This window comes from Megalobrama amblycephala, linkage group LG4 (genome assembly GCF_018812025.1).
Source record: "Megalobrama amblycephala isolate DHTTF-2021 linkage group LG4, ASM1881202v1, whole genome shotgun sequence".
In the NCBI taxonomy this organism is placed as follows: Eukaryota; Metazoa; Chordata; class Actinopteri; order Cypriniformes; family Xenocyprididae; genus Megalobrama; species Megalobrama amblycephala.
The window spans coordinates 40,221,472-40,243,267 of NC_063047.1; the positions used below are offsets into that span (position 1 = coordinate 40,221,472).

The 21,796-nt window shown below is 35.5% G+C and overlaps 1 protein-coding gene across 3 annotated transcripts in view; it reads left to right on the top strand.

Moving 5' to 3' along the window:
* The window catches only part of apba1a (amyloid beta (A4) precursor protein-binding, family A, member 1a), a 79,551-nt gene that overhangs the window by 18,935 nt on the left and 38,820 nt on the right, over positions 1-21,796 (top strand). For all 3 annotated transcript variants that reach the window (XM_048189266.1, XM_048189268.1, XM_048189267.1), the window contains exon 2: positions 6,437-6,632. The gene's annotated coding sequence lies outside the window, so the exon portion shown is untranslated. The remainder of the gene's footprint in view (positions 1-6,436; positions 6,633-21,796) is intronic.

Genomic DNA, 21,796 nt, shown 5'->3' on the forward strand with positions numbered 1-21,796 from the left:
ATTTACTCACCCTCAAGCCATCCTAGGTGTATATGACTTTTTTCTTTCTGATGAACACAATCAGAGTTATACAGTATTAAGGCAGGAACACACCAAGCCGACGGTCGGCCGTCGGACAGTTTTCCTTCGTCGGCCGGCTAAGTTTTCTCAGTGTGTTCCGCACCGTCGGCTGAAGTTGGTCCTCGTCGGCTTTTTTTCAGCCGATTCGACATGTTGAATCGGCGTTGGAGCTCATCGGTCCATCGGGCCATCTGATCATTCTGATTGGCTGTTCAGCTACTGCCACCTGCTGTTTCAGAAAGGCATTTCATCTCACACAGTGCTGCTTGGCCGTCGGTTGTTGAGCGTCGGTTTGGTGTGGCAGGGCAACTTTGGACACAGACGCTGCTGACGTGAGCAAACCCCGCAGTCTGTTTTCGTCGCCACTAGTTTGTCGGTGTCGGCTTGGTGTGTTCTGGCCTTTAAGAAATATCCTGACACATCTACGCTTTATAATGGCAGTGAACGATACCAATGAGTATGAGCTGAAGAAAGTGCTTCCATCCACATCCATCCATCATGAACGTACTTCACACGGCTCCGGGGGGTTGATAAAGTGCTTCTGAAGCGAAGTGATGCGTTTGTGTAAAAAAAAAAAAATCCATATTTAACAAGTTATGAAGTAAAATATCTAGCCAGGTGGAGTACGTTTATGATGGATGGATGTGGATGGAAGCACTTTCACTGCCATTGTAAAGTTCGAATGCGCCAGGATATTTATTAATATATCTCCAATTGTGTTCATCAGAAAAAAAGAAAGCCATATACACCTAAGATGGCTTGAGGGTGAGTAAAGCTTAGGGTAATTTTCATTTGAATGTGAACTAAATAGTTAGTGCTTATTACTTCCAAAATTCAGACCAGATTCTATACATAATTTTCACTACTTTTTCTGTCCTGTTCTGTTTACTCTGTTACTTAAATATTTTTTAAGCATGTATATTATTGTGGTATCACTCACTACTAAATTAAATATAAAACAAAATAGACTGTGATTTAGGGCTGAAACGATTAGTCGACATTTGCAACGTGACAATAAAAAATGTCGAAAATATTTTTGTGTCGAATAGTCTCTTGATCTCATACGACCTATTTGAAGGGCCTCAATAACGCGGTGTAACCAGTGGGGCGCTGTAGCGCATACTGTAATGCAGCCCTCCGGGACCAATCCAATAAAAGATCAGTTGAAGCATAGTGCAAACGACGTCGAACCCGTGAAATTGGGAGATTAACATAGCTAAACATAACAAACATAACGTTTAGCAAATACAGAATATTCATGCAGGGCCACCAACTTTCATTCAAACTCACTGCACGCCACACGTTCATTTTCTCACACAGTGAAAGATGCATCGCAGAGCAAAGAGGACACAGACAACGGCAACGCACCGACAGATCAGGTATTTTGATATAAAACTAAGCAGCTTTTAAATTCAGTCAATATACTACGGGATTCAAACAATACTTGTGGTGGTGACTCTGTTTAACGTTGTGTGGCAGATCGCTGTAACACCTGGTTCAAGCGGCATGTGAACCTATTCCTCTCTATTACAGCGCGAAATAAACATGAATGAACATCAAAAAGTACTTACTGAACTTACTGAAATGAATCCATCTCTATTGTAATCACTTAATCGGAGTTTTAACCGCAGAAAGAAGTCATAAAACTTGCAAACAAATATATCACACAAAATGTAACATTTACCTCAGGAAAGCCATTCATGACCATAAACTCGATAGTTTGTGTGTGTGTGTGTGTGTGTGTGTGTAATATATATATATATATATATATATATATATATATATATATACACACACATACACATACACATATATATATATATATATATATATATACACACATACACATATATATATATATATATATATATATATATATATATATATGATATTAATATGTGTATGTATGTATGTTGTTTTCATTTTTCACAAAAACCCCCACATGATTACATTATATTTATATATTTATATTTATAGTATATTGGTCTATTCAGTTGGCTTAAAAATGATTAAAAATACACTTTTAAAAGCTGAAGTGATTTCCTTGTTTTATTTACTAGTTTAAAGTACAGTATAACTCAATATTTTAACTAATTGCTAAAGTAGAATAATCGAACAAAGCCTACTGATTAATCAGTGCAATAATCGATGATTAGTCGATTAATCGTTCTAATAATCGACAGATTAATCGATTATCAAAATAATCGTTTGTTGCAGCCCTACTGTGATTGGTCACTTTGCATGTTGAAGTGGGTGGTTTTGTCCAGAATAAGGTACGATTTGAATCAGACCTTTTGCTATATAGTCAAATATATTGTTATGCAAGACATTTTCATATAGCAGCATACTATAGCTGCGAAGAAACATGCACATCACTATTCAACAAAGATTTTTTTTATATAAAGCATATATACACAGTACGCCTTATTAGTAAACTGAATTGAATGTAGAGAATGTAGAGTGTCTCTCTACTAAGTGGCAGACCTAAAACCTTCTAGATGATGCTTCTGTAGATGCAATGCTCTCTAGACAATTAGAATGTGGAAATACAGTCTGTTCACAAGTTGGAGAGGTGATAGTGCTCCAAGCGAAAATATCAGCTCTTCTAAATCACAGCTCATTACAAATAGTTATATATGTCGACAGTGGCTTTTTATCATGAGCATATGTGGGATGGAGCCTCCTTTAGTCATGCATTCAATTACTGCTGTCTTGTTCAGTAGATAAAATGAGAAGAAAACACAGTTTCCATCCTGAATGTGTTATCTTTAGGATTTTTTTTTTTTTTTCTCTAGAAATGAGACTGCCTGGTGGCTGAGTGAAGTGAAGGCACAATTCCCAAAATCACAGTGCTGGACATGAACAGATAGTGAAAGGGAGCATAAATGCGTCCATCACTCATACGCACGCATACGTGCACGCACGAATCGCACACCCCAGGGTAGAAGTGCTGTTAACTGGTGAATGAAAAAGGCCTGGGAGAGGCTTTCACATAACACAAATTTAACTGCCACTGTCAGCTAAGGACAGATATGATGGAGTCTGTGGCCTAGATACTGGCAATAGCCTAGAAGAAGGACTATATGCTAGATGAATATGTGTAACGTTCTGCAATCTGCAGCAGAAGGGTTGTATGTGAATGTGTTTGTAATATACAACATGATAAGGATGCAAATTTTTATGCCAGTGAACATTTCCTAGGGTGGGTTTAATTTTGAAAGTTGTCTTTTATAGACAGTTGACTCTAGTCAGAATATATACCATATGTTTTATTATGTTCACTTAACCAGTATGTTGTCATTTATAAGATGCTTTAATCCAAAGCAACTTCCAGTGCTCTTGTTACAGGGACAAAACCCTCTAGAACAGCCTGGGGTGAAGTGGCTTCCTCAAGGCCTCAGATATTATTCCTCGTGGCTTCTACCTTGCGGGGCTCAAACCAGCAACTTGCGATCTCAAGCCATGCGATTTTACCCCTACATGACTCCACAGTGAAAATACAAGTGTTTTTTGTAAACAGTGTGATGATCAGTATTTATAGAGCTCAGTTTTTATTTAACTGATACTGTAAATGACTGGTCATTTAAAAAAATATATATATATGTATATATATATGTATATATATAAATATATATATATATATATATATATATATATATATATATATATATATATATATATATATATATATATATATATATATATATATATATATTTCAGCTTTTTGACACAATACTTTTGGACTACAACAAAACACAAAATAAATGTGTAATTTTTATTTTATTAATTATATTATATTATATTATATTATATTATATTATATTATATTATATTATATAGCATTGATGGGTGCATGTATTGATAGTCCTGATATTAAAGGTGCCATCGAACATTTTTTCACAAGATGTAATATAAGTCTAAGGTGTCCCCTGAATGTGTCTGCGAAGTTTCAGCTCAAAATACCTCATAGATTTTTTTTAATACATTTTTTGAACTGCCTATTTTGGGGCATAATTAGAAATGCACTGATTCATGCTGCGGCCCCTTTAATTCCTCACGCTCCCCGCCCCCGGAGCTCGCGCTTGCCTTACAACAGCCATAAACAAAGTTCACACAGCCCTCAAAATGGATCTTTACAAAGTGTTTGTCATGCATACTGCATGCATGCAATGGATCATGTGAGTATAGTATTTATTTGTATGTTTACATTTGATTCTGAATGAGTTTGATAGTGTTCCATGGCTAACGGCTAATGCTACACTGTTGGAGAGATTTATAAAGAATGAAGTTGTGTTTATGCATTATACAGACTGCAAGTGTTTAAAAATGAAAATAGCGACGGCTCTTGTCTCCGTGAATACAGTCAGAAACGATGGTAACTTTAACCTCATTTAACGGTATTAGCAACATGCTAACGAAACATTTAGAAAGACAATTTACAAATATCACTAAAAATATCATGATATCATGGATCATGTCAGTTATTATTGCTCCATCTGCCATTTTTCCCTATTGTCCTTGCTTGTTTACCTAGTCTGATGATTCAGCTGTGCACAGATCCAGACGTTAATACTGGCTGCCCTTGTGTAATGCCTTGAACATGGGCTGGCATATGCAAATATTGGGGGCGTACATATTAATGATACCGACTGTTACGTAACAGTCAGTGTTATGTTGAGATTCGCCTGTTCTTCGGAGGTCTTTTAAACAAATGAGATTTATATAAGAAGGAGGAAACAATGGAGTTTGAGACTCACTGTATGTCATTTCCATGTACTGAAACTCTTGTTATTCAACTATGCCAAGGTAAATTCAATTTTGGCACCTTTAAAGAATTTTGAAAAAAAAAAAAAAAAAAAAAAAACTATGAATATATAAAACAAGGAAAACAAACATTGTTCAAACTTGTGACTGCTTTCTTATGTTTACTACTGCAATATTTTTTTTTAATCCAAAATGAAATGTAGACTTATACACACCTATTAAAAATTGTTTTAAAAACCTTATTTATCTGTTCGATCATTTGGTGACCTTTCTTAACGTACCATAAGCTAAAGCAGGATTTAAAGTCAGTGAATTTTATGTTGTGGCAAACAGCTGTCTGTTGGATTCCTCCTATATCTCCAGTGTTCTTAATTGCCTTGACAGTTTGGTGAGGCTGTGGGTTTAAATGTAGATTCATCCCGTCTGTTCAGCTTCGCAGTTTTCATGATTGAGAGTCGCATTTGAGGAGCTTCAAGCTAACACTGAATTTAAAATGTTTTTCAGTTTTACTGTGTAACCACCTTATGCGTCATTAATAAAGGAGGAGATGCAGTGCAAATTTGCTTTGCTATATTAAGGGCTTTGAGTGTTGAGCTAAAGCAAGCATCAATTGCTACTGCTCAGGGTTTTAAACTCCTAACCTGTTCCTAATTATTACACTTCTGCACCTTTTGTGCTTCAGACATGAATAATTGCTCAAATTGTATTGCTTATCTGAAAGATCAGACTTTCACCTGGTAGATTATAAAATCATATATTCATATATATATGTATATATATATATATATATATATATATATATATATATATATATATATATATATATATATATATATATATATATATATAGTAGTCAACATTTGAAGTGGATCAAAACCTTTCATCAAAGTTGTCCTAAAACCTTCCTCTTAGGACAACTTAGTTCTTAAGACAACTTTGATTAACATTTTTGATCCACTTCAAATGTTGACTACTGTATATATATATATATATATATATATATATATATATACACACATATTTATAGGGTCTTGAGGATGGACTCTTTTGACAAGGGTTAATAAATAACTGCCTTGCAATTACCCAAAACATGTTAGCAACCACATTGTAACACATGAATAACTACTTATGACACCAATCATAGCAATGCCCTGGCAACCACCCAGAACACCCTAGTGTCCTGGCAGCAAGCACCACACACCATCTTTTTTCCTCTCATCCTGATTGATGAAAAATTGTTTAAAACCTTAAACCTTAAAATTTCTAATGAATATAAATATTAAAACATCTTAATCTGTATTTTATTTTGTCAAGTAAATATGTAAACAAATATTTAAATATAAATATTTTTGAGAAGCTAAACTGTATAAGGTGAGACTTATTTCAGAAAATATACGATAAAATATTTATTTATTTATTTATTTATTTTGTGAGGTTTATGCTAAAAATGTGTTACGTTTTTGACTAAAGCGAAGAAAAAACAAATAGCTTTTGGCAATTTTGCCTCAATAACTATTTATTCAGTTTTAAATTTGTGTAGATATTTTTACTGCAATGGACAAATATATAAATATCTGTATTTAACATTTTTACTCTGTTTCTGTATTTGCAGTGAAATGTTTGGCACTGTCTGAATCTGCACCCATCTGGAGCTGAGCCGTTTTTCCCCCATCCCCATCGTCCTGATCCTGAGCCCCGATCCTGATTATTAGGAACAACTGCAAGACCCCTAACTCATCTACCTCGACGTCCCTCTTTACCCCGGTACTGGCACTGCTTCACCCATAGAAAACAGATGAGCCTGGGAGGTGAGTGCCTGTCTCATTTTGTCATATATTTGACAAAGATCCAATATCAATCTCTCTTTCTCTCCCTCCAGAACTCTGCGTTGCTCATTCTATCACACTCTTTAGACATCTTTTCCTCACAGTTTATAAAATATCCTCTAAAAACCTCTCTACACCCTGACCGTTATGGAACCTCATAAGTGACCATTTTGGAATGCTGTAATTAACCCTTAAATGCATGACTGTTTCGCCAATCATTCTTACATATTCGGGTCTTTATCGACCCGGATCTATATCTAACACGGAAGGATCTCTACCTGTCGTGGTAATATAAAACTCCTCTGATATTAGAGTAACAATTACAGAAGAATAAAATAAATCGTATTTTGTTACCTTTTGGAGCTTGAAAGGGCTCGGTTTGAGCAGATGTTTTATGCCATCATCACTTTCCTCGTCAGAGCTCATTTCCCAGTAAATTCAGCAAATAATAGGCTAGTTTTATGTTTGAGGTCACGAATATGAGCCCATTCGCGATCTCAAACATATTCTCAAAACTATACAATTTTCAACATCTTCAAAATCAATATTTTGATCGCTAACAGCTTCACCATATTCATCCTGTAACAGTTACAGTCATATTTGATTGCGTTCAGTACTTCAGCTCTGCAGTAAATCGCTGAGCCATTTCATGTTTTTCTTATTATTTCGTTTTCTGTCTGAATGAGTCGTCACTTCAGCATTGTGTATCGGACATTGCCACGTTGTGGAATAAAGGTGAATTGCACTTATTCCGTCATCTAAGATTCAATTATTGTTGTGCAGAAAAAATATACGTACACTCATACACACCTCGGGTCGTTTGCGACCCTATACAATTTTTACAAAAAATGAATACAAAAATAGGCGTTCTTTTATAATTTTATGATTTTTTTCTTGTTATATTCTTTATAATGAATTGATTGAGGAATACCATGAAGGTTGATGTCTAACTTTAAAAAATGAATGAGGAGGAGGGTAGTGAATGACGTCCCGGGTCACTAAAGACCCGAGGTATGCATTTAAGGGTTAAAGCAACAACTCCATCCAGAGGGTAGTTTCCATGTAAAAATCTCAACAATAGCACTCTGCAGGGGAGACCCAACTTCCAATTGATTTCAGTGGAGTTTGTTGTTAGCATGTTGCTAAGCTACCGTTGATGCTCTAAATCAGACTAAACTATTTTAAAGAATACTTTAAGAATATTATGAATATTTTAAATTATAACTTAAATTTATTTATAATTAACATTTTTGCTGTGAAAATAATATTACAAAAATTAACAATTATTAGCTGTTCTGTGTTTTATGGTACTTTTTCTCACTTTAAAACAGTCTATTCTAATAGATAAAATTACAATATTTGGTATATTATCAAGTTGTCAAAAAGTAAAGAAAATACCAAATTTAACTTCAAGTTGACACTGAACAATTGCTATATTCAATCCTGGTTGGTTACATCCTAAAAATAAATAACACATGCAAATTGTGTCACACAAAATACAGCATTTCATTTTTAATCACACTAAATTATTTTTAACCAAACTTTTCAGAATTGAATGAAATTGAATTTCATCATTGAGCTCTTCTAGGATTGCTTTCTCCATACGATGCTGCATTAGAATTTGGCTAAAAAAAATTATGTCTTGGAAGGAAGCATAATTAAGTCTGGATCAGCCTTTGGGCCTGGGGTGCACATAGATGCCTAAAAATGCTGTCTCCTTAGGCATCTCACTAGGTTCTGAAACAGAGCTTGACTTTCTCCTTCACTGCCTGAGTGAAACCTGTCCTTGAATGTTTAACGTTTATCTCTCCAGCACAAAAGACTCTCCCTGTTTTCAGGACACAATAGCTATTTTTAGAAGAAGTTGCGAATTTAACTTATTCACAGATTTGGAATATTGCTTAACACATTTGCAAATAAAGTACCATATCCATCCCATGCGTTCAAGAGTACAAAATCTTCACTTCATGGAAAATTTGGCACAATATGTCATAATGAAAATGGAAGTTGCTGCAATCTTAGAAGCCAATGTGACTCTTTTTTCCTACATCATAAAAGACTTGCGTCTCAGAGCGCAGACTAATGCAGTAAACACTGTCATGTTTATCTTATATTCGGGGGGAACGCAATCGTGTGAGATGCTTCTGGGAGGTCGTTATACCAAATCATTCTGATGGCAGACTTTGGCTCAGGCATTTCAGAACGACCAAACCAACATTTGAGACGCTGTGCAATGAAATTGGTCAGCTGGTTAGCCCAGTTATCCAATCACATCCTCTGTTGCCTTTATTCTGTAAATGTGTTGGCATCGTCTTCTTATTGTATAAAAAATGTATTCGCCTCAATTGAGCGCATACGATTTTTATGCACATTTTTGAATTTATGCGCATCTTGGTGTTTCCATCAAGCATTTCTTTATACAATATCCCAAAATGTGCATAAATAAGGTGGATAGAAAGATAGCTAATGTCATTCTTGATCTAACATGGTTTTTTACTGTCTGAACTGTCACTCAGTTTCATTTCCTCCTCTGTCCACTTGTCAGGTACTGTGGGTCTGATTAAAGGATTAGTTCACTTTCAAATGAAAATTACCCCAAGCTTTACTCACCCTCAAGCTATCCTTGTTGTATATGACTTTCTTCTTTCTGATGAACATAATCGAAGAAATATTAATAAATATCCTGACGCATCTGAGTTTTATAATGGCATTGAACGGGGTCCACTAGTATGAGCTGAAGAAAGTGCTTCCATCCCCATCCATCCATCATAAACGTACTCTACACAGCTCCGGGGGTTAATAAAGGCCGTTTAAATGCGTTTGTATAAAAAAATATCCAAATTTAAACAAGCTATGAAGTCAAATATCAAGGTTCTGCCAGAATGCCTTCCATATTCAAATTACAGAAAAACGGAACTGGCACCGCGTAAGTTCCGTATAGGGAAGGTGTAGGACATACAGCATAAGCTTTTTGAAGAATACGGAAGGCGGTCTGGCGGAAGCACTTGCAAGGCGAGCATTTGTGTTTATAAAGCATATACATTTTTTTTTTTTTTTTTTTGGAAAATCGTTTCGCTAGATAAGACCCTTATTCCTCGTCTGGTATCCTTTAAAGCCCTTTGAAGCTGCACTGAAACTGTCATTTCGACCCGTTGAAGTCCACTAAGGAGAATAATGCTGGAATGTTTTCATCATAAACCTTAATTTCTTTTTGACTGAAGAAAGAAAGGAAGAAATCTGAAGAAATCAGGAAATTTTAATTTGAAAGTGAACTAATCCTTTAACCACAGCATGTAATGGTTCATTGTCCAATCAACATGTTAAAAAAGAAAACATGTTTTCTTGGGAATATTGTTTGAATTGGTAATCATTTCAGGTAGAATTTATGTTCCCAGTATTTCTTTCTATTCTGATAGTTTGTTTCCAGTTCTCTTTAACTAACAAAACCAATTCCATAATGACAATATAACCTTTTATAACAGTACAAACATTAAAAAGTATTTAGCAATCAATTCTGGGTTGTTCTTTAGTATTAGTTTTTTCGGTAACACTTTAGAATAATGGTCTGTCATTAATAAGTAACTATGCAGGAAGTAATGCAGGACTAATCAATAGAACACTTCAGCTACTACTATTAAATAATACAGAAACAAGCTTAACTAATCAGTAAGTAATATCAAATTTAGGACTAAGATAGTTCCTTATTAGCTAATCAGTAATTACAGAATGAGATTGGCATCATTAATAACTAATAGCTAACTATGACAAATTATAAAGAATTACTAATTAACTAATAATCACAACATTAAAGTGTCTGAGATGTGAGCAATTATATTTTTTTTACTCTAAACGTGGTCATGAAATGCATCATTAATTACTCAACTGTTACCTAGTCACTATGCAGGAACTACTAGCCATCTGGACCATTATTTTAAAGTGAGAAACATCTTTTTCATTTTTAAAATAGTGGTCCAGATCACTAGTAGTTCTTGAAGATTGTCCTTTTTTACTCAGAACATGGTCATAAAATGCATCACTTATTATTCAAGTACCTAATCATTCCTCAAGAAGTACTAGTGATCTGAAGATGTTTTTCACTTTAAAATAATGGTCCAGATCACTAGTAATTACTGCATAGTGACCAGGTAACACTTGAGTAATTAGTGATGCATTTTATGACTATATTCAGAGTAAAAACGATGACTGATTACATCTCAGATACACAATAATGTTCTTTACAATTTGTCAGTTAGTTCATAGTTATTAATAATGCTAATCTCATTAGGTAATTATTGATTAGCTAATAAGGAACTATCTTCTAAATTTGATATTACTTACTGATTAGTTAAGCTTGTTTCTACAGTGGCATGAAAAAGTATGTGAACCCCTTGCAGAATCTGTGAAAATGAGAATTATTTTAATAAAATAAGAGGGATAATAAAAAATGCATGTTATTTTTTGTTTAGTACTGTCCTGAGTAAGATATTTTACATAAAAGATGTTTGCATTTAGTTCACAAGACAAAACAATAGCTGAATTTATTAAAATAACCCCATTCATAAGTATGTGAACCATTGATTCTCAATACTGTGTGTGGTTACCTGATGATCCATGACTGTTTTTTTGTTTTGTGATGGTTGTTCATGAGTCTCTTGTTTGTCCTGAGCAGTTAAACTGAGCTCTGTTCTTCAGAAAAATCCTCCATGTCCTGCAGATTCTTCAGTTTTCAAGCATTTTTGCATATTTGAACCCTTTCCAGCAGTGACTGTAGGATTTTGAGATTCATCTTTTCATACTGAGGACAACTGAGAGACTCAAACTCAACTATTAAAAAAGGTTCAAACATTCACTGATGCTCCAGAAGGAAACACGATGCATTGAGAGTCGGGGTGTGAAAACTTTTGAATAGGATGAAGATGTCACAATTTTTCTTATTTTGTTTAAATATCATTGTTTTTCATTTAGTACTGCCCTTCGGAACCAACAGAAGATACTTGCATGTTTCCCGGCAGAAAAATTAAGTACAATTTACCTTGATATTTGAATTCAAAAGTTTTCACCCCTCGGCTCTTAATGCATCGTGTTTCATCAGTGAATGTTTGAACCTTTGGTCCCACTTTATATTAAGTGGCCTTAACTACAATTTTCTTACATTTAAATTAATCATTTGATACAATGCACTTATTGTGTACATACATTGAGACAAACAAGAGACTCATGAACAACCATCACAAAACATAAAAACAGTCATGGATCATCAGGTAACCACACAGAGTATTGAGAATCAATGGTTCACATACTTATGAATGGGGTTATTTTAATAAATTCAGCTATTGTTTTGTCTTGTGAACTAAATGCAAACATCTTTTATGTAAAATATCTTACTCAGGACAGTACTAAACAAAAAATAACATGCATTTTTTATTATCCCTCTTATTTTATTAAAATAATTCTCATTTTCACAGATTCTGCAAGGGGTTCACATACTTTTTCATGCCACTGTATATTAGTTAATAGTAGTAGAGGAAGTGTTAATATAGTACTACTCATTAGTCCTGCATTACTTCCTACATAGTTGCTTATTAATGACAGACCATAATTCTAAAGTGTTACCATTTTTTCTTTGAAACAATTGTATCATGTTAGATGAGTGAAAACGGTTTAAAACCATAATTTAACTTGAAATCATAAGTGAAGTCCCTCACTGAACAATCAAAAAAAGTTAATTGTTTGGTACAATGTACTTATTGTGTTTATAATACTGCAAAACAAGTTTTCTGCTATTGATGGATACGGGTAAGGTTAGGAACAGGTTTGGTGATATGGTTAGGGTTAAGAGTGGGTTAATGTCTAAGGTGGGTTATAGATTCCTAATTTCTATCCCTAATTTCTGTCTGGTCCCTAATTTATATCTGGTTTGATTCCATCCTAAAAGGAAACCTTTTTTAATTTCTTGATTTTTATTCTGTTAATATTATTGCCATTGTGTAAACAATCAGGTTATAATTCATACGTTTAAGAGCCCGATCTTGACTACAAAGTATTGCAGAATGTCTTTATACACTTTTCATGGAAATACTTTCTTAAATTCCAACACAGACATATTCATTTTATATACATGGTTTAAAGTGTATATGGCAATGACTGTAATACATGCAGCTGTTAAAGAGCCAGGCTATGATTGATTTCAGCACAGGCATGCTTTTAAACTGTTTCTTATTCATTGAAATATTTCTTGCAGTCTTAAATTAATCTGCTCTATCAGATTGCGGATGGATTTGTCTCTTATCTTCCGGCAATTCTTGTGATATTCATTCTGCTTCAAGCGCAAAAGGTTGTGTAATATTTGTTGCCATTGCAACAGCTGTGCTTTGTGTGTTATAAATAATGAGAAGAGGAAGCACCAGTAGCCACGGACCACACCATTGTCATAATGGGGGTGTTGTCACTATATAAAACCCTTACATCAGCTCTCATGGGGCAATCCAGTAGCTCATTACTGCAGGCTTTTGTGTCAGTGATTCATGATTATGTTGTTTGTTTGTTTGTTTGTTTGTTTATTTGTTTGTTTTCACCCAATGTGAAATGCTTCTTGAATTCTCAATTGGGGAATGAACATTTTAAGGAGGGCATGTTCTTGATTTAACTTTGATAGAGTTCTTCAAAGGTTGGATTTTCAAATACTTACAGTATTTTATGTATATATTATACATACTTTCTGATGTTTTTTGCATTTCCTATTCATTGTAATTGCTTGGAAAAGAGCGACCAGCACATATTGCAAAATAACTTGTACTGTGTTACACTAAAGAAAGAAAAATCATAAAAGTTTTTAACAACATGAGGGTGATAAATAATGTCAGAACTGTCTTTTTTAAGTATCTAATCTTGAGATAGGAAATAACATGTGAATAACATTAACTTCTGTAAGGCCTGTTTGGTGGAATCTGGGGTTTGACATTGAAAATTAGATAACTGGAGTCATCTGAGATTCCTCTGTATTAAGTGGACAAGGAGAGACTATGAAAAAGCAGTGAAAAACTATTTTCGGTCATCTCTGTGTTGGATTAGTTTTGTGAAATTCAACTACACATGCAAAATTACACTGGTAAGTGTGACGTTTTCGTTAGTGGTGTTCGCTCTCACAGATACTGTAATCTTCCTCTTGCATGTCAGTCGATATGCTACTATTGCATCATCTAAGAGTTTGTTTGTTCACCTTGGTTTGCATCTGATGGATCTGCCTTTGATATCTTAGGAGTCATGTTCTGTTTAAATACAATGTGTCCTGAAGAAGGATGTAGTGGAAGTGATGAGTAGATAATGAACAGACTGGCACAACCACATGAGGACAGTAGTCAGACTGGAGATTAATATAAAATCACTTCCAGTCTTGCAATAGTTCCTGTTGAAAGAGAATCAGGCCCATATGTCCTGGAGGCTTTATTTTGTTAGAGACAAATTTTATAGTAAACGCTGGATTAAAATGGATTTACTTTGTAGCTCACCAAAAGTTAAACTAATAAGCAAGGCATTTTCTTTGCATACATTCTTATAAATCATTTCTTCTGGTCACTGATTAAGACAGTAAATTCAGTGATAAGGAATGGTAAAATACTGCCTTTAGTATCCGGTTTAAATTCTGCAGCTGTTCTGTAGGAATCGTCATGGTTAGACTGAATGTCCTTGACCTACTGAGTGACTGTAATATCCTTCCTCGTTATTCTGACAAATATAATTATTTCAGTTGCTACGAGGGTTTCTATTGGCTGATCCAGTTACAGTGAGTCACAGGTCAGACTTGATTTGCCCAAGGCAGATGTGAGTGAGTGGGGGGAGGGTAGATCCATACCATTGATTGGCCATATTAGAGAGGTATGCTAATGTGTCTTCATTTATGTCTTTTCTCAAAGCTTCCCAAGACACTGTTTGAAATGAAGGAGAACCGTCATTTTAATAAACGTTCCTTGAGGGAAATCAGGGTGGAATAATACACAATTCACTACAATCCTGCATATGATATCCCACAATTCTGTATTCGGTACATGCAGTTCAGCTGTAGTTAGAAGAATAAAAAATGGCATCTGTCAGAGTAGATTAATTTATAAATGTTGTTGTTTTAACTTTATACCAAGAAATAAACATTCTAGTCATTAAATATTGACATGGTTGTTTCAAAAGCTTGAATTTGTCCTAGATCATCAGATGTGACATTATGCTGCCTTAGAAGTCAATCTGAAAGCATAGTTTCCTCGCTACATTTCCTGGTAAATCCGGGTGGAATAAAGTACAGTTGACTAAACTGAACAAATGGTTTAGGATTTACATTTTTTTGTACTCAGAAACTGCTTAAAAATTTACCAAAAGTATTTACCATAAAGCAGCAAGTAACACACTGAATATTAAACATGCAATTTTGAGGTAGAACGACTGAAATGCTCCAATAATCTTTAATTTATTCACCACTTTACATTTTTTACAGTGTACCGTAACTGTGTTTATTAAAATGTATTGTGGATAATCACATGACATTGTTTTGTATGGCCTCTAGTAGGTGTTGCAGCGATATTACAGTGGATTCTGTTCTTATTCATTAGGCATAGTAAATACACAGCATTGTCGATTCAGCTGAGTCTGCTCTCTGTCATAGTGTGACACCATCTGTCAATGTGTCCAGTGGAGTGTGCTTTAATAAGCCTGAATCAGTAAATCAGTGGGTGGAGTTTGACTGGTTTTAATGGTCTTGTTTGACCCTTTATGCAACGTCCCACCCAAACACAGTCCGTCATTGACAGGAGCACTTAGAAGGCTATTGTGCGTCTCTCTCCCTCTCTCTCTCTCTCTCGATCGAACCACCGCCCATTTACTATGTCTGTCACTGTTCTGGCAGTTAAATCTGGCAGTGGTAATCTTGTTAAAAGAATGATTCGCTCAAACTGGCTATGCTGTCTGTGTGTGTTTTAGTTTTTACTGGATATTTGTGTGTGTGCAATCAGGATTTCGGGAAGAGACTCCTCGATCAGAAACAACTGGCGGAAAGAATTGCACTGGTAGAGTTCATTTTGTGTTGTTGACAAGCTCATTTTGTGTATGATAATACATCAAGCTGATTCAGAGTCACACTCATTTTGTGATCATTTGAATTACACTGCTAATTCACTTCCAGCTTTAAGGAGCCACACAGAGACTGTTTTGACTGTTGTCATTGAGCTGCTTTTTGAGTCACAGTTATTGTCTATAAAGGAGACTGCTGCAGCTGTGACTCATTGTAAAGTCTGAGAATTCACATGCTTCATGACTGCATCTGAAACACATAAAATCCAATTTATATTGACCTCCATAGCATAGGTGTATCCATTGCTGCCTATGATATCCCACAATTGTGTACACGCAGTTTGGCGGTTTGTTGAAAGAATACAAATGGCATCAGTTAGAGTGCTTTGTATTTATATACAAATAAAATGTATATTAAAGTAGCTTTATAATTATTTACTTGTTATTATATAAAACTATGAATTTGGTTGTTTTTAATCCTTGCTTGTAATGACTTCCATATAGTGCCATATTAATGTATACCTTTCTGAATTTGGGGTCAGTGAGATTTTTAATGTTTTTGAAAGAAGTGCTCACCAAGGCTGCATTTATTTGATGAAAAAATATAAAATGAAGAAATATTATATTGTTTTCTATTTTTAATATATTTTAAAATGTAATGTATTTGTGTGATGGCAAAGCCAAATTTTCAGCATCATTACTCCAGTCTTCAGTGTCACATGATCCTTCAGAAATCCTTGTAATGTGCTGATTTGGTGCTGAAGAATTTTTTTTTATTATTATTATTCTCAATTTTGAAAAACAGTGCTTACTATTTTTGTGGAAACTGATAAAAAATTTTTTTTAGGATTCTTTGATGAATAGAAATTTCAAAAGATCAGCATTTATTTAAAATAGTAATCTTTTGTAAAATTATAAATGTCTTTACTGTCACTTTTTGCTCAATTTACTTAAATTTTATTCAGCAAGGACATTATTCATTTCTTTCACAAAACTGACCCAAAATTTTGAATGATAGTATTTCTATACTATTTTATGATGCACAGATTTGTAACGCTTTTCTTAATTTTTAAGTCACATACTTGTAAATTATATTTTAATTTCACTTGATAATTTTTAAGGACAGTTTCAAAGGGGAATGTATCTTAAAGGTGCCCTAGATTCAAAAATTGAATTTACGTCGGCATAGTTGAATAACAAGAGTTCAGTACATGGAAATGACATACAGTGAGTCTCAAACTCCATTGTTTCCTCCTTCTTATATAAATCTCATTTGTTTAAACGACCTCTGAAGAACAGGTGAATCTCAACATAACACCGACTGTTATGTAACAGTCGGGATCATTAATATGTACGCCCCCAATATTTGCAATATATGCCAGCCCATGTTCAGTGCATTAGACAAGGGCAAAACGTCTGGATCTGTGCACAGCTGAATCATCAGACTAGGCAAGCAAGCAAGAACAATAGCAAAAAATGGCAGATGGAGCAATAATAACTGACATGATCATTGATAACATGATATTTTTAGTGATATTTGTAAATTGTCTTTCTAAATGTTTTGTTAGCATGTTGCTAATGTACTGTTAAATGTGGTTAAAGTTACCATCGTTTATTACTGTATTCACAGAGACAAGACAGCCATCGCTATTTTCATTTTTAAACACTTGCAGTCTGTATAATTCATAAACACAACTTTCTTTATAAATCTCTCCAACAGTGTAGCATTAGCCGTTAGCCACAGAGCACAGCCTCAAACTCATTCATAAACAAATATAAACATCCAAATAAATACTATACTCACAGGAATCGATGTATGCATGATGAACACTTTGTAAAGATCCATTTTGAGGGTTATATTAGCTGTGTGAACTTTTGTGTTTGCTGTTTAAGGCAGTTGAGAGCTCACGGGGGCGGGGGAGCGGGAGATTTAAAGGGGCTGCACGCTTAATCGGTGCATATGTAATAATGGCTCAAAATAGGCAGTTAAAAAAATGAATTAAAAAAAAATCTATGGGGTATTTTGAGCTGAAACTTCACAGACACGTTCAGGGGACACCTTAGACTTATATTACATCTTTTGAAAAGGCACCTCTAGGGCACCTTTTAAGCACTGGTTTTATTTTTGTTTATTACTTTTTTCTTTTTTTTTGACAAAAATTAGTTTGAGAAAACAATTGTTTAATTTTTTAGGGACCCCTGATGTAGATCATCAGATGTGAAATTGTGCTACCTTGGATGTTAAAAAACAGTTTCCGTAAGATATACCTTCATACAAAAAAAGGCTTTAACTGGCTGGGCAGCAAGGTTGCTGCCTTCTGTTATGGACACAGTCAGTGTATTTATCCAGTTTTGACCAGGATTTGTCTTTAAGTAGGTGAGTCAAGTCAGTGATCATGAGGCAGTGGTTCATTCCCTGCCCTTTCCGCTGCAGGACTGCAGGCACTAATGAATTGTAGTGTTTGTTTTCTGCCAAACAGCAGTGTGTCTTTATTCACAGGCTGCCTGACCCACACTCCCTGCTAGCTTTACAGACAGGAGTGGATCCTCTCCGCTGTGGGTGTGTATCAGTGAACGTGTCTGCCGAGTTTGGCTAACCACCCCGCAGATAGGTCTGCAACCATAAATCTTTTAGGTGCTGAGGGTGGTGAAGGTTGTAACTCATCAGTTTCCACCTCCTCGTTTGTTACACAGAGATATTGTTTGGGGGAAAAACACATGCTGCAGTACTGTTACACCTATGTTTTCTTCTGTACTTCATCAGTATCTTTGTCTTGTTTTACTAATAGTTAAATATCCTTAAAGCAAGATATATTAAAAAGTTAAATTATGTATCATAATACATTTTTTAATTAAATTTGGATGCATGTATGTTTAGCACCAGGTATTTATAGGAACTGTTCCCTATAAATTTTCCCTAGGACCATTTTGCCGGTTGCATTTGCAACGCCAGTTGACGTGACTTGCGTCCTGCCGCTCTGATTGTTGTGCGGGATTAATTTTGACGGCGCACCGGACTTTTATTTTGACTGCTCTGTACCGGACTTTTATTTTTACTGCTCCGAGCAGTCTATTTTGACTGCTCTGACTTTTATTGTGACTGCTCTTTTATTTTGACTGCTCTTTTATTTTGACTGCTACCAGAGCCTGAGTACACAGCCCTCCCATTCTCCGTCTTCATTAGTTTGCAATCTGTTTAACAGTCCTATCTAATACATTATTAGATAGAACTGTTAAACAAAGAAAGTATACGGTATATGAAAAAGTATTATAGCGTTTACCGTGTGGTTGATAGGTGAATGTGAATCTTTGTTGATCCTGAAACAACATTCCAATCAACCAAACAAACAGATTTGAGGGCTAAGCTTAGAGTTTCTGTCAAGTTTAAGACCAGAACACACCAAGCCAATGCCGACGAACTAGTGGTGACGAAAGCAGACTGCGGGGTTGGCTCACGTCGGCAGAGTCTGTGTCCAAAGTTGGCCTGACACACCAAACCAATGCTAGACAGCTGACGGCAAAGTAGCATGTCAGTTCTGCGCCTGCGTGAGATGAAATGCCTTTCCGTACCAGCGGATGGCAGTATCTGAACAGCCAATCAGAATTATCAGATGGCCTGACGGACTGACGAGCTCTTGTATAAAGCTAGTACTAAAGTTGACCTTACCTTAACTTATGGCTAGGGTTAGGTTGGGGGTAGTGTTGTTTTTGGCGGCCTGTTTTAATTTTAATTTTAGTCTAGTCTTTGTGTCAAGCTGTCATTTTAGTTTTTATTAGTTTTAGTCACGTTCATACTCTTTTTAGTCTAGTCAAGTTTCAGTCGACTAAAAGTCTGAGCATTTTAGTCTTATTTTAGTCACAATTATCCATGACTATTTTCATCTAGTTTTAGTCGACGAAAACTGATGTCATTTTAGTCTAATTTTAGTCGACAAAAACTGATGACATTTTAGTCTAATTTTAGTCGACAAAAAATCTTTTTAGTAATGCAATTCTGTTTAACCCAATCAATATAGTATAAGTACCTAGTAGTATAGACAAAACTAAAATTTCGTAAGAATCTGCTTTAAATAATGATGTGCATTTTCTATGATCAGTGCACTTTTCATTAAGTTATGAGCACGTGAAATCTACATATTTACGTCATGTCAGAGGAAGTGACGTCGCCTGCGTCTGCGCAGTGCGACCTGATCAGCCCCTGAAGTGAGACACAGGAAACATAAATACTGCAAAATAATAATAATAGAGCTACTAAACGAGCCGAAATAACATTATAACATTTCGTCTCGTCTCGTTTTGGTTAATGAAAATGAAGAGACATTTTAGCATAGTTTTTATTTTGTAAACCACATTTAGTCTCGTTTTTATTCGTCAACAATATTGCATTATACATTTAATTATAGTCATCGTCACATGACCAGCATTTACATTGCGTCTCGTCTCGTTTTCGTCACGTGATAAAGGTTCGTTGACGATGATATTTAGTCACAATTTTCGTTGACGAAAGCAACACTAGTTGGGGGTAGCGATATAATTGTCAGGACTAAATTTTGAGTAGTTGAGCGGAGCCAGCGAAGACAGGGCCAAGGAAAAGGGTGATATCGGGACTGGGAGGCTGGGTGTGACCTTCAGTATGAAGTAGACTTGGTGTTGGGCAATGAAACAGACTTGGTGCTGGGCAGAACCAGTGACAACAAAGACTTGAAGCTGGGTGATGAAGGAGACTGAAGGTTGGATGGGACCAGTGGTGGAGGGAGGACTTCATATGACACCAGGACATCCATCCAGCCAGATGGGACCAACAGAGGTGGAATAGGTTCATGGGTGGGGACAAGGGTGTGAACTGGCAATCCCAGTCTATAAGCCAACCTTTGTCATCCAGCTCCACTAATAAACCCACTGGGATGTATATAGCTTCAGGCTTGGGCTCCGTGGTGGACATTTGCTCTGGCTTCGTGGCGATCATTGACTCTGGGTCCTTGACTGGCGTTTGGGTTTGTGGAACCCGTTACCAAACAGGTGAGGATGTACTTTCTCCTAATGAGATTCCCCATCTCTGGCAAGTCCACCTACTGGCAGCTCTGCACGTCAACCCAATAGATGGTCTTCAAACTGGTGTCATCAAACTTGGAGATTTTAGCCAACTCACAAAAGTGGATGGAGTATTCCCACAGAAGAAGCCCTTCCCGGGAAAGATTAATGAAGGCAGCTGCTAGATCCATAATTTCAGTTGGTCTTGTGTTCTGTCACAGCAGGTCAGGCAAAACGAGGAGAAAGGGGTCTAATTACAGCCCTTTTTTTTGTAAACAAAAACAAAGAAGGTAATCCACAATGAAGATGATCACAGAAGAAAACATGTGGCACTAAAAACAACACAAGACAAAGAACTGAACATACTGAGGACCTTATATACACAGGATAGCTAATCAGCAGAACTAGAGACGAGTGCTTTAAGATAAGCAGTAACCATGGAAACAAACTAGGATCAGGAACATAGACACACAGGAACAAAACAGAACCGAACCAAAACACAGTGACCATACTTGTGACAATTTTATAATGCAATGTTTATATAACTGAACAATATTTGAATTATTTGTATTATTTAATTAATAGCATTAAACATGAACCAGTTTCATTTAATTTATTTAACTTTCATATAGTTAAATAAAAAATATTTAAACATAATATTCACAATAGTTTGGTACCAAAATTGGTACCAAGATCCGTGAAATTTGACAGGAATTGGTACCGACTACTGAAATTTTGGCAACCCTATTTAGAACAACATTTTTAAACTATCCTTTCAAAACAAGTCGAAAAAATCTGCCAATGCAACAAGACAAAAATACTTCACAATGCATTCTCTGAAAAGTCTTTTCTTCCATTTTGTGGCATATTTGAATGAAACATTTTCTTTAACAAGAAAAAATTAGGGTGGAACTTGTTTTTGTCAGAAATGTATTGGATTGTTGTAGTTTGTTAATTGCTGCAATCTCATGTTAGTGACAGGTTGCTGGAGGGTTTATTGTCTCTTGCACCAGTGAATGTCATCAGAGAAGAGAAGAGATGCTTTTGTGAGGAGGAAGTTA